The sequence below is a fragment of the Anopheles stephensi genome, chromosome 3 (assembly GCF_013141755.1).
Source record: "Anopheles stephensi strain Indian chromosome 3, UCI_ANSTEP_V1.0, whole genome shotgun sequence".
Lineage (NCBI taxonomy): Eukaryota > Metazoa > Arthropoda > Insecta > Diptera > Culicidae > Anopheles > Anopheles stephensi.
The window spans coordinates 35,159,705-35,174,283 of NC_050203.1; the positions used below are offsets into that span (position 1 = coordinate 35,159,705).

Sequence of the window (14,579 nt, forward strand, 5' to 3'; positions counted from 1 at the left end):
CAAAACAATAAAAAACAAAACTAGCCGGATGTTATAATAAGTGATTTCATCGATCGGGTTGGTTGCATAAGCCTCAAGAACCAAGCCTCCACAAGAACGAAACTGGGATAGCAGTAGCAGCATGTTTTACGGTTGTCTAACTCTCCTGCCCGGCACGGAGCAACACTTCATGCCCAAGGAGCGTATGTGACCTAGTGCAGCTTTTACCCCGCTCGGGTAGGGGAGGAAAAACCCAATCAAATGCGTGAAGGTTGCCTTCGGACCGGACTCAACCGAGTTAACGCATTGCGAACTGGTGCAAGTACCAGCGGCCGAAACCAGTTCCATTAGAGTGTCCGAGGGCGATTTCCGAGGGCGAAGGGAGCTGTACACCTTACAGTCCCACACACACACACACGCGCACACGTCTTGGCGGGTTCGATCAATTCAGGTGAAAGATTAATAATAAAACATATTACCAACAAACAGAAAAAAAACAGGCTACCAACGCACGAAGGTCGGCCCGGCTCGAAGATATGTGACGGTGGTGCGCGTTCTAATCTAACCTATATTTTCGCTCACCGCTCACCTGGGCCCGGCCTCGCACCGAGATCCTTGACGGGACCGTGTGCTTAGGCGTGTTTAGGTGGTCCACACGGCCAAGCGGGACAACTGGCTAGGCTCGCCGAAGCGAGGTAAAGAAAATTAATAATAGTTTGGACGCGCGATAGGCGAATTTACAGCCATCGTTAAGGATAGGGGAGCAAAGCCAACCGTGCAGCAGCTGCAGGACATTATGCAATTATTGCTGTACCAGGCAGGCGTGATCGATCAAAACCCGTGTGCTGCTCTGATCAATGGGCAAGGTTGAGCAAGGGCAATATAATTTATCGACCACTGCTAGTCGGTGTGGCGCTATGCATATTACCGTGTCTTGAAGGGACATTGGACCCCCGCTTGTGGCCACACGCTCTTGCTGTGTTTGTACTTTTGCTGGGTGATGCTTGTAATGAGGATTTGTAAACATGATGTACAACCGCGACATTTGTTTTAGAAAAAAAAATCCCGTACGAGTTTAAAACATCAGAGCCGGCAGCAGGTAAGTGTGTCTCCAACAAAGTGTTGTTCGTTTTAAATCAAAATCGAAAAAACATGGAGCCACCGGGGCTTGGCTACCGAAATGACCTCAATTTTGGTATGCTTCTTTCTTTGCACGAAAGGCCTAATTGGTGGGGCCGCTGCAATCTCGAATCTCAAGCACACGAAGAGAAGAAAAAAAAACGCTGGATGTGCTTGCATTTAAGGGCAAGTCATGCCAGTTCGGAAGCACGCAGCTACTGCAACTACATAAAAGGCACCGGCACAACTGTAATAGCCCCCCTTGCATGCCTTTTGTAGGCGATGCAGCAGCAGCAGCAGCAGAAAAAAATAGGAAAAAAAACCCACGCGAACAAAAGGAAGCATAAGTGTGTAGGAAAGAAAAAACATATAGTGCAAACGAAAGTGGATGCAGTAGTAAATGAAATTAACTGCCCCCTTTTGGCAAGTAGCTAGCTCACCAGTAGACACACAAACCGTCCCTCGGTGACGCCTTTTGGCTTGGGAACTAAAGACACGACCAGCCCTGGACAGCCTTGATGCGGGCAGGTTTGCTGTCCGCTCTGCAGCGGCACCACTAAATGCAGCGACGCAGAACGAAATTGAAAGAAACGGCAACGGATAACCGGACCGGTGCGAGATTCAAGGTCTTCTCTCTTTGCTCTCAGCCCATGTCACTAATTATGGTTTTTTTTTCTCGATTTTTTGCTGCTGTTGTTATATTCCATGTGAAACTTCACAGATCAATGAAAGTGTGTCCGAGCCGAAGATGGACAGGTTGAAGATATTGATGATCTTGAGCGGAGGCCTATGCAACCCTAGGTATTGTTGTAGCAATTTAAATTGGAGAAGGATTACTGAAGAGTCTTGTTGGGCTCTGTTGAAGAAGCTGACCTTTGCCTTTGTTCACATCTGTGAAGCCTTTACAACATACTTACATCCTTTTAATTATAACTTCTCCTAATACTACTAAAACTTGATACGAAACACTCAAAATTCACTTCACCTCCTGGCAGGATACGCAATGGCAGACACCTGTCATGTGTACCATGACACAACGGGGTTCGATAATTACTGTCAACTAGTCGCTTATCAATCGGTGCTAAACGGTGCCCGTCCTGAAGCAAATGAGCCCCGTCGTGCCCTATGTCTGCGACCGTCTCAAACTTTCAATCTCGCCCTGTCAACTACGCTTGCAGGAACTGGGCGTAATGTAATGGGGTGTATCTTGTTCACCGGGCACATAACAAGACCGAACGACACTTTTCGCGACCGACCGTAAACATGGTTCTTGCGCCGATCGGATCCGATAAAACGTCTCCCTACACTACGACCCCCTAACACTCCGAACCCGGAGACGAACCATGTACGACAAGGAATGTGTTTTATCGGAGAAAAGGTAGTCTCATGTCTAACATTTGCTAGATAAAGCATCTAGAAACACAAGAACCTAGCCAATGCGCAAAAAACATATTGTCAAGATGGACAACGTATACTTGGTCGCGGCTAGTGTGCGCATCATGGCTACGGTACTTCTAGCAGATTTATGAATGTGTTTTTCAATTGCCTTTTTCGATTCATAGATTTTCGACTCCGGTTTTTTTGCGTCGTTTCAGCTGGGTAAAATTCTTGAGTAAATTTGGTTGAGTTTGCAGGAAGTTTTTTTTTTTAATCAATTAGCTCATTAACCATTTACAGAAGGTACGGTGCGAGAAAAAAAAGTCCCAAAAAAAGGACTGATTGCTTTACGCAGCAAAACAACACGTGTGTTATAATCACTGGCAAATGGCCTTATTGTGGTGGCTGTTGTTTTAAGTAGCGGGCAAGCTTTTTATCTCTCACCTGGTCGAGGTGTGTTTTTGTTTTTTATCAACCATCGTCCGATGTTGATTAAAGGCACAGGAAGTTTGGTGCGGGATTTCCCCGTACGATTTAGCGAACGACGTAATGTAATGAAATTAGCAGCTGCTCATTTCTCCCAATAGGACCAAGCTAGAAAAACTGGAGTTTTTTTTTTTAAGTTCGAGTTCTTTTATCTACTTTCTCCTGAGATTTTTTTCTCTTTCTCTCTCTGAATATTAATCCTTCATAATTGCATAAAAACATTTTCAATTTCAAAACCCCAATTTGTTTGAAACTTGATCAAAAAACTAAGAGCAAATGCGTTACACTCTTCGTTCCGCTCATCAAGAACGACTACAAAAAAAAAGTCCCTTCCATTGCCGAACTTTGTTCCGGCTTCGAATCGAAATCATCGGGTCAGGTGCTTGTGCTCACGCCTTGCAATGCTAAAAAGGTGGCCCAAAACAGCACCCATTAAAATACAGCGCTTCCTCGGCGCGTTCTCGGTGCATCGTTAATTGCACCCGGTACTCCGAAACTGAAACCATACGTGCCGCAAATCAATATTGACACACAGCAACCGACACCCCCTCCGGTTACACTTTCCGCAAAGCTTAACGCGGAGCGAGCGCACGTCATCGTGGCCGGTGAAAGTGCGGAAAAGTACACCCCACTCGGGGAAACCGGGCTCACGCCGGAACACGTGAACCGCAACCGTGTCGGCGCGAACCGGGGAGCGTGACACACGCGGACGTCGTGGCGGAAACGTGCCCTCGCGCCGGGGTTGGTGTGAAGGGTTGGTGGAGAAGGTACCAGGGTAGGGGGCGAGAAGGGGGCAAAAACATTCGGTTTCGCATGTACCGCTTTCAATTAACTTCAGATACGCCCTCCAGATAGGTGGAGCCCGGCCCATCCCGCAGGAAGCGATTCAATCAAGTACCGAATTGCACGCAGCTAGAACTCCCGGCATCGGTGCGCAGGCAGCAAAGTTGCAGCTGGGAAAATAGCTCGCGTCCCTCCACTGCTGCTGTCGATCTGGATGGTGTGTGTGTGTGCAACTAGCGGACAGGAAGGTGCACCACAGCAATAAAATAGACCACGGTGTAAATGTTGCGTGCAGAGCGGAATGCAACTACGATCTGACAGTTAATGCAATCCATTCCCTCGATCGGATTGGATTCAGCTGCGCGCGAGCTCGTGAACCGAAACGAGAAGGAAGCGTTAAGTTTGATCGCAACCATTCGACAAGTGATTAACATTTAAAATGGAGAAAAACGCCATTGATCCTCGAACGTCTATGGGAGTATTGAGCACCAGCCATGTTTTACCCGACTATTGACATAAATCCGATGTCATGCTGATTGGGCGCAATTTCTGTAAATCCCTAACGAGAATATGCGCCAAAACATGCAGTGCAGTGCAGTGTTCTTAACCGGGCTAGTCGTTCCCAACTTCTCCCTCTGATGGAAATAAATGAGATCTCATGTATCTTCGGTCAGTTCCGTCACGGTCTACATACACAGGCGGCGGTGCAATTCAGTCACTCGAACAGGCGAGCGAATGACTCGAAGCCATCAATCACAATATTTCCGTCAAGGCCACTCACACTTGCGGACACGCATCTGATAAGCATCTAGCAGCATTCGCTCCGGTTGAACTTACGGCGTCAATCAACCGTGCGTCAAAAGCACTGCAACAGGATATCAGTGTATACCAGGGCGAGCAAACAGCTCCCAAACACAGCAGCTAGCACTACCGAAAGTTCACTCAAACTAAAATGAAATCCAATATCTCGAGAGTGAGTGGCGTGGCGACTAACTTCGGCAAAAGTCTCGTCGAGCCAATGTTCGCCGCCGAGTTCGTGCAGCTGGTTGCGGTACGTGTGCAAGCGCAAGCTTCACACACGGTCAGGCCCAATTATTATCCAATTAGCTAATTATTGATTCCACTCTCGGCGCACATTGCACTAAACCACACAGACACCTGGTCCGGTAAGCCACTCTGCGCACACCATCAGTATGCTAGCCGAGTGGAGTCGGCTAGGGACACACGTTTGATGGAAATTACTGTTAGCTTTGAGCCCATCGGTGATCGTGCCGCAGTCAAACAATGCTCTTGCTGTCTGGCGGTCTTTTCTTCTTCTTGGAACAGCAATCGGACACCCTCGGTGGAGAAGGACTGTTCATTGAATTGGCAGTGTGAGGTTATGAAATGTTGTGTTTGCCGTTACACTCTATAGGCCATCCTGTTAGTATCGGGATCTAAGGCGATTTTCTACCAACGTGGGCGGTTTTATCTCCAGGCGCGGCGCGATAAGTCCCGCGGGCAACATTGTGTTGGCGGTGTCTTACTGTTCGTCAATCAACAACGACCCCCTCAAGCCTGCTTGCTTTGATGAATCATTTGTTGAAAGTTTTGTCAGCCTGGGAACCGGGGCTAGATCCACCACTTCCTTACTCCCGTGATAGCTCTCATGGAGGGACATCAAACGGGATGTTATTTACAGTCTTGATAAATTATTTTATATTGTCGCCATCACTAGTGGAAATTGGAGGATGGAAACTATAACCCTGTATCTGCCTCGAGTACAGAGGAAAAAAAACTCTAGCAACTAGTAACTGGCAATCACTAATGGTAGCCTGCAAAGCAGAAAAGCTGTTGAATGCACACACTAACACACTGTGCAGAGCTGTGTGTAGGTGAAATATGGAACTAATTGCCGGTTGCTTACTGCACCGTAATCGCACAACACACGACCGTGTGGAAGTGATGACGTATATAATAGGCGAGTCATAATCCTCATCAGAGCCAACATTGAGAAGAAAGAATTGAATGAAAAAAGCACAAGTGATGTGTTTCTATACAAAATATATTCCCTTCAATCTTTAGACTATCATTGAACCAATACCAGCTGCACTACCCCCTTCAATCAGAGCAATGTGTAAATAAATCAGTTAAATTCTATAGAGTCGCGGCAACTTCACCATCTGAAGAACGCTAATCCTTAGTAAACACACTCCAAGAGTGGGTTTCTCTTGGAGTTCAAGTATTTAAAGGCAGTAACAGAATTGGACACGAACGTATCGCCATATACGCCGCGTGTGTCCAGTACTCGAATTAGCCGCACTTAGCCCGTGAGCGCTGAGCTGGGCTAGAGTGTGTGCGCGCGGCCATGTAATTGGTGTAGATTGTATAGCTGGATGGATCTAGCCAAGTCATAATGCGTCCGGCTGCTAGTGTATCGAAACATGTGCCATTCACTCATCGCCCTAATGTCAGTGGGCCAGAGTACCAACAACAATGACGGGTTATTAAACAGTGTGCACACTCTTTTTGAACACTTTACAGTGGGAATTGGTGGTGACTTTGTGCTGCTGCAACTCTGGAAGCTGTTGAAGCATTTTGGACAGATGCAACGGGTAACCTTCACGGGTGACTTTATGTCAGAGCAAAACGAATTAGAACCGGAACTCCCCGGGCGCAGCTTAAATGTCAGCGAACCGGGTTTTGCTGGAGGTTTAACATGAGCTGTTGCTGCTGATGCTGCTGCAATGCAAATGAAGCGAATCGATAGTTCAAAACCTGTTTCTTGAGTCGGATGATTCTCATCGATTGCTAATTGAAATGAATTCCTACCGAACGGGGGAGATCGGAATAGTGCGACGCCCAAACGCTCTGAGGACTTGGACATAAAATGCAAATTCTACTCCCAGATGTCAAATTGCCTGTCGGCTCCAATATCCTTGAACACTGACAAATCAAGCATCAAAAGTAGAGGACACTCCTGTTTTTCGTACATAAAACATGGCAGCGTTTGAACGATCAATCCACCACGGACTATACTTTGAATTCTGAATCGGTACCGATGAGCCAATTTATGTCTTCTAATCAATCCTGCAGCTGTGGTGCATTTGTGCTGCCAACCACGACGGGCTGGCGCTACTCATTGCGTGACCAGCACCCGCACAGTTTACCTTCTCCACTTCCTCCGTCCGATCGAACATGGAAAGCGCGATTTCTCTTGGCTACAGTTTTCGGTACCGAGCCACCACGGCCACCACAGCTTATTAACAATCTCGAAACAACCTCCCCCGTCCGCCCGGTGAAATGTTGCAACGATAAAGCACGAAACCGGTGGAATCGAATACCGTTGGTTTGCCTCCTGGTTTTTCCTTTCCGGCGTGTGCCGTGCAACCTCAGCTCACTTCCTGCCACGATACCGAACCCAGCCGTACCGTGTGACGTACCACAACACAACGGGCTTAAGGATGGTCACGTTTTGTATTTTGTGTGTGTGTTTTGCACCCCCTTCCAACCTTTGTTGAGGGTGGCTCGAATCGAAACAAACGTTCGGAAGAGATACAGTATTATTATTTATCACCGCGTTCACCGTGCCAGGCTGGGCAGTGAGCATTTTCCGGCGCGCATCACGTGAATGCTGAAGGAATGGCAAAATGTGCACCGTTGGGTAGTGCGTGGCCCAGCCACACTCGTAATCTGGTTAAGGCTGTTGCGTTCTTGCACTGTTCCACTGTCGCTTTATTTCGATTAGTAGACCCTGGTGTTTGGAGCTGTATCATTTGGCTTCTTTCCGGGCTAAAAAAGCAGACAGCGGTACAAAGACATTCGGGCCGGGTTCACAACAAGCGTACTGACGGCGGGTGCGCAGTGACGTCGCGGAGTGTGCTGACGTACTTTTAAAGTCCGGTTTAGCACAAAGAGCTATTTGATCAATTTGTGTTTTGCAGTGAAATAAATTAGGACGTGCGAAAGAGTTCGGTAGACCGCACGATGTGAGTTGGAGGAAGCCTCACAGTCGTAGCAAATAGAGGACAGTTGAAGATGCGAAATTGGAAAATGCTATGGGTAGCATGTATTTTGGAAGACGAATTAATTCTGCTGCAATGATTCCGGCTCGGCAAATCTGGTTTTAAAAATATATTACGAGACCGATCTAAGATCAACTTCAGTATGCTTAACGTGGCTTCAATCTATCGTAAATTAAATCTTAAATCTAAAAGTAAATAATTGTCCACACTTCAACCCTTACTTGCAGCATTATGTCACTTCTCCAAACAAAGAACATCATGTCGAACGCAATGTCTGCAATCGCGGCATGCCCTCCTGCCAGATGATCCGTTAATAACTCTTGCACTTTCACTATCCGTGAGCATCGGTATCTTCTTGCACCACATTATGATTCTTTGCGTTTCCCGCTCACTCAGCATTGATGATATAAGCGGGCATCAAAGGCACTAAACTCTCCATTCACTGAACGCTCCCCAGTCGGCGGCTGTTTACAGTAGATTTGAAGTAAAAATAATCCAATCAACCAACTCATCACCGACTTGCTGTGATGCCGCCGACTGGTTCTCCAAAATCGCGACGCTTAGGCTCCATGTAAAGCCGGCCACCTGAAACTCATTATACGATCTTACCTAACGCCAGCGATACGAAAGCCACCATCACCAACCAATTTCGCAGACCGCTTGCTGAAGATCCGCACGGATAAGCTGGCCAGCATCAGGGTTCGATGCAAAACATTCGCTTGGACGCTCTCGGTTGCATAAGATACTGTAGCCGTACGATATGTAGGTCTTAGGATTGGAGGTTGTTGAACGAACCCGAACGGCAGAGCATCAGAGCAGACCGCTAGTCTCGGACCGTCTTGAAAAGTACCTGGGCGATACTTTATAGCTCCGGAGCGCTTTTTGGACAGCAGCCACCACTTTACACAAACAGTTCGCCGACCCATCAATCCCCGCGTGTCACACGACCGGGCTCACTCACTGCTGGCAAACATTATTCATGCAAAACGACCAAGGGTCACTGAACCGTGGGAGTCGGGCGTAAAAGTGAGAAATAATCGCGTAATTTATTACCGCCACAACCTTTAGGGCCGGGTCCGGTGAAATAATCCGCGCCCTCCGTGGTCGACCAACCGGTACCGGGAGCTAGATGCCAGATGCCGCCCCATTCGTCCAGTGAAGGCATAAAAAGCAGTCCCAGCAAAACACCACTATCCAAAACCCAATCCCGAAACGAGACAGTAATGTCCGGACCCGGGCAGGATAACTTCCACCTACACACGGTCCACACGGTGTGTAGCCACGGGGATAGGAAACAACTCAACTCGACCAGCGAAAAAAAAACCGGTCCTGTCACCATCGCTAGCCACCTCGGTTCCTTTGGGGTGGTTCGGTTGGGCTTTTTGCATCCGGTAATCCAGGGAGAGGTGGCAACGCGGCAGAGCGCTTATCGTAAACTTGACAGTGAAAACTGTGCACTGTGCCCGCGAGGTCTGCCCAGCCTGCCTCCGAGAGCGTATCGGACCGGAAACCTGTTTGCTCCGCTTTTTTCTGTTGTTGCTTCTCGTTCCTTTATAGCACACCCTGACCGTGAGGTTTATGATTACGTGAGTTTCACGAACACGCTTCGGTGATAGGCAGCAAAAGGGGAGAAAGAGACGTGGACTGGCTGCAGAAGGTGGACGCGGTTCACCACCGGCAGGATATTTCGTGGGTGGCTTTAGATTAAATGTCACGCTTGCGATGAGATAATTTCATCGCCCGGCCATCGACAGGGGTTTTCGGTTCGATTTAATGCGTCGTCGTGTCGTGGACATGGCCGGTAAATGTGGCGGACCGCACATAGAACAGTTCACAGTAGTGGAAATAAATATAGCCTGTGTGGTTGAATCAGGCAGTGCAAAATTTCAAGGAACAGTACAACGACTAAAACCGAAGGTTAGAATTAATGAGCCTCAATTTATCTCAATTACCACAACAACCTATCGCGTTTTGCACGAAGAAAATGATCAAAATGTAAGACTTTTATGACTAAAATTTCTAACAATAATTATTCAAAGCTTTGATTGCGAAAAAAGGCGTGACTTCAGTTGGCTTTCCGCAATCAAACAGTGGTAGAACGTTCATTAAAGTGTGTTGTTGTCAGGCTAAAATTAACCACTCCCGCATGAAACAGCAAGCAACCTTCAACTACTGCTGGTTAACCGCAACTTCAGCAGCACTTATATTCCGATAAGCCATTAGCCGCAGATTAGCTCCGAGAGCACCGACAGTGCGACCACCTCCCTGTGTGTGTGTGTGTTCGTAAATATTTTCACCGAGCGCACACAGCAGTCGGTCGTTCCAGCCAGCCGATTATTACATTTAGAAAATCATCATGATTAATTCGATTAATGGACGAGGCGCAGCAACGCAACGGCGTCCTCCCATCCAGAAACTCCCAGCAACACAGCAAGTCAGCCCAGTTTGTCGTGGCCGACGAATGACAATGGCGACCGAACGGTTCGCGGATGAGAAAAACAGCTGACCGGCATATGGTGTGGCGTGTTACGTAAACGATCGGCAACAGCACGACCCACGAATGCCACGACGACAGTTGGGTGACAATCGCTCGGGAGACGCTTTGCCGCACAGCAGCACTCATCGCCGGTGTTGGATGCAACAGATGAATGGCGCATAGAAACGTGTCTGTGTGTTTTGTAAAGCAGCTCAGCTTCTGCTCTACTCATCTGACGAGCTCTGTGCAGGAAGGCAAACAACAAACGGTTCCAGATTATTTCTTGTTTACTTCTAAAAAACAGGCTAAATTTTATACGTTTTAATCGGGAAACGCGTTTTAAAAATCGAGCACGTGCTCGAGCCGTTTCAATTGAAGGCTATGAGCGCACACTCAACCAGTCCAGACATTGCTCAAATTACTAAACATTTCCCAGTACTGCGATTCGGAAAATCGGAATGAAGCAAACTAATGCAATAACAACATGACGATCATCGCCGCCGCCGCCGCTGCCATCATCATCATCCCGACCCATTCATGTCGCGATCGTTTCCCAGCAGAGCGCGAGCTGCCGGTTTTTGTGCAATAGAGGAAATTGTTGTTTGAAAGCAGCCCGACGACATGACGCGATGATGTGTGAATTTTATGCGCGTTTAGTGGAATCGCACGTGGCAATTGGTGACTGGTCAGCCGAGTTACTAGCCATCGACCGTCGTCCAGGCGTCCAGGGACGAGGAGCTCGATTGCGGGGTGCATGTGTGCGGTGGATAATCAACCATGTCAACATGCTTCCATGCGCGATTGAACATAAACCACTAGCTCCGAAAGACACAATGCGACCGATATTGCCACAGTGTGACCAGCACTGTCGTCGTTGTCGTCGTCGTTGGCATCTCGCTATCCTAGCTTTTTACGACGCTTTACGACGCCGTTTGCTGGTGCTCTTTCATCAGCCCAACACACTTTTCGACACATCGACTACCCACCTTACCAGCTTCAATGCACTGGGGCATATGGTTTAGTACCGTTGAGGGGGAGGGGGAGGTAAACCATCATGAATCGCAGGGAACGCTTTCGACCGACCGAATGGATTAACAACGGTTGTTGACGCGGCGCCGTAGAAATTATGGAGCCCACCGCTGGATTTTCACCGCATACCGCAGAGAAGCCCGGCGATTGCATAACTGCACCGGTGCACGCTAATGCATCGCGCACAGCAAGACACACACACATACAGTAGTAGTAGCACGTTCCGTTGGCTGGCTGGCCGGCTGATCTGGTGCATTCACCCGCCGTCCGAAGGCCTACTGACCCAAACAATAAATGCACCGATTGTCCGATTTTTTCCTACCGACCTGGCTCTCTCTCTCTCTCATCAGGGGTTTTTTTTTGTGTGTGATTCCCTCAACGACTGCATCTTTGGGCAACAGACGCAAGACACGGCGCCAGGACACTTCACAAAATTCCGTAAGTTAAGCTGAGTGCAAGCAAGTGCAAGTTGCCACACAATTTTCAATTAAGATAATAAGCGTGCCCCAATTAGTGCGGGTCGCAATCTGGTCCGGGGCAAGTAAATTGCACACAAACACACCTACCGAGACGCATGTCCAGCAGTGCGCACCTAGGTCAGATTGGACGCTTGTCATCGAACTTCCGTTCCGTTCCGGCCCTGGCGACTGAAATGGTGTAAGGCACCAGTTTTTTCTTTTTTCAAGGCAAAAATCGATCGCGGCACGTTGAACTCGTTTTTGTGTGTGTTCGCTACCCTTTTTTCGCGTTTCGTGTGCCTATTTGGAGCGGAGTTTTTGATGGCTCAAAGTCCCTTAGTGCTTGAGCTTGTTCTGTTTTGGGTTAGCAACGTACCACAAGTCTGTCTATAGCAAATTTTTCAAACAAGCCAAAGAAAAGGAAACCTAGCGAAGAATTCAACATTCTCTACTGAGTTTTTCCCCAGATGATTTTGTTTTGTAAACAGTCACATTTTTTTCTGAATTTGATCAAAGCATAAACAAAATTTAAAAATGTCAATGAAGACCAGGAAACAACATCAGCTGCTAGGAAACGGAATGTGACTACTGCTAGCGATCGATTTTGTGGCACACTTTATGCGTATCCACAGTTCTTTACTTTCGATTTCCTTTTTCTCTACAGCTCAAACTTAATAGGTTCTACACATAACAACTTTCGACTATCGAAAGCAATAGCTCTACCCCCGCCTTTGAAAGTGAACCAACCGCACAAAACCGCTTCGAGCTTCTTGCATCGAAAGTGTTCCGACGATCGGTTTGTAGTGTTCCGCAATTCGGAATAGGTTACCGCTTCTTACCGGGGCCAGTTTTTCTTTCATGCTGCTTCTTATTCTCCTACCTGAGCCTTTTTTTTCGAATCACTATCCGTCTAACGCACCACGCAACAAAAAAAAAAGCAAAATTGTTGTGTTTTCGCTCGATTTCCAACGCCTGAAAACGCGCTGATTTCCACACTTTCGCAACCGAACAAAGGCGAACGCGAACGCCCAATTTCGCTTGGGTAGGTTTTGCGAGGTGGGAGGGGGGATGGGGAGTGGTAGGTGGAAAGAGGAAATGAGGTGGTCAGTTTTGGTTTTTATTCAACGCCTGCCCTCCCTACCCCTTCCCTTAAAGTCCCCTCAGACACACACACACTGATCCAATCGAGCGTACTAAAATCGAGCTTGTGCAATGCGAAACCACCGAATGAAAGCCCGAATGAAATTGCCAAATTTATGTTTTTTTTTAATACGTTGCACGCGCCTGTGTGTGCGTGTTTTGTTGCCGTTCTCTAAATCGTCTGCAAGCAGAGTTAACAAAAACAACAACAACGAGTGAGCTAAAGTAACAACAACCAACCAAAAAAAAAAGCACCAGATTGTCCCAAAAAAAATTGACACACGGACAGCGTGTGGTTTATTGGAATGAGGCAATTGGTGATACATTCACTATTCGCTTAAATAGCTGCCCCATAGCCAACAGGACAGTGCAGGAAAAGAGGAATGGACAAGCTTGACAAATCCGATCGGTCAGAGGCCGCACGTTTCTGTTTCGATTAGTTTTGACAGTTTGATGGTTTCGGGCCAAGCCGTCCAAACCGATGCCGGTGCCACGATTAGCACTGAGGAGCAGTAAAAAAAAAGCACGCACCGACCGATGCCACTGACTGCTGACCGAAATGTAGCACAACCGATTGATTCCGGAGCCTATATTTAGCTGAATTGTTTATTGATAGGCTTTGTGTGTGATTTTTTTTTCTTGCGTTGCTACTAGCCACACATAAAAAAAGGGTCGCGAATGGAATTTAAAGTTAATGGGTACTTCACTCCAAACTTGCTGACGAACAATAGAAATGAGGAAAACGAGGGTTTTTTTTTGTATACTTCGTGCTTCGATGTTACATGAAGATTAAGAGTTCATTATGAGCTGGTTTTAGTGGCAAATTGACAATTATCTTTTGAATGGGCTAAGAAATCATGATTAGCATTCTAGTAACGTGTTGGATAGAGCTTTAAACGAATAGGGGAATATTTCAGGTTCATTGTGGAATTTTGCAATCATATAATGAAGACTTGTATATAGCAAGGGGAGAGTTTGATCACTTCTACAGGGCATTGCAATTAGCTGTGGATATTCTGCCGAGTGAACTATAAAATAGTAAAATGTCCATACCATTTACATTCAATCAAGTATTGCACGAAAACTGATCGAAAATGTTGTTTAAATTATCAGTTTCCTAATCTATTTCTTCTTCCTTGGCAATAAAACCTCGAAAGGTCTCGGACAGCCATTTCTGGCTTTCTGTAACTTGATTTTACCCGAATGGATAGTCAGTCCTGCGTAAAGGGAGGCGATCTGGATAGGATTTGAACCTCGGTACTGCCATGTGAAGATCAGCTCTGCTGTCGCTTCTGTCACGGGTCAGCACCAATTAATACTCAATCGTATTGCAAATTTCCCCTTACTGTTTGCAAGACTCCGTTCCACTCTTCCTTTGAAGCATGTCTGTGAGTGATTAAAAAGTTTCATTTTATAGAGCGAAAGATGTATTATCATCTGGTTATAAATAATTACAGAGCAAATTCCTATAATAAAACATCTTGTTCGTGAGCCTCCAATCCTCACCTAGTTACGCGACAATAGTATGTTGTAAAAACTAATTCCATTTTCCTTAGAATTTATCATTAGCACATTTTCTAACACCACAACAAATAAACATGGCGCCTGTTCGCCTAAACATTAGCAACGAGCACTCTAGGCGGTGCCTAATCAACATAACCAAAAAGCAGTAAACACCGATGGAGACGCCAAGTGGCTTGTGTGTCCTAATCCGATTCTAAATGCACG

At 46.9% G+C, this 14,579-nt stretch overlaps 1 protein-coding gene across 10 annotated transcripts in view; it reads right to left on the reverse strand.

Moving 5' to 3' along the window:
• LOC118509670 (terminal nucleotidyltransferase 5C) overlaps positions 1-14,579 on the reverse strand; it is a 108,725-nt gene that overhangs the window by 13,306 nt on the left and 80,840 nt on the right. The window contains exon 1 of one of the 10 annotated variants that reach the window (XM_036050670.1): positions 2,016-2,039. The exons of the other annotated variants lie outside the window; for them this stretch is intronic. The gene's annotated coding sequence lies outside the window, so the exon portion shown is untranslated. Of the gene's footprint in view, positions 1-2,015; positions 2,040-14,579 lie in introns of those variants that run through there. 10 annotated transcript variants of the gene reach the window in all.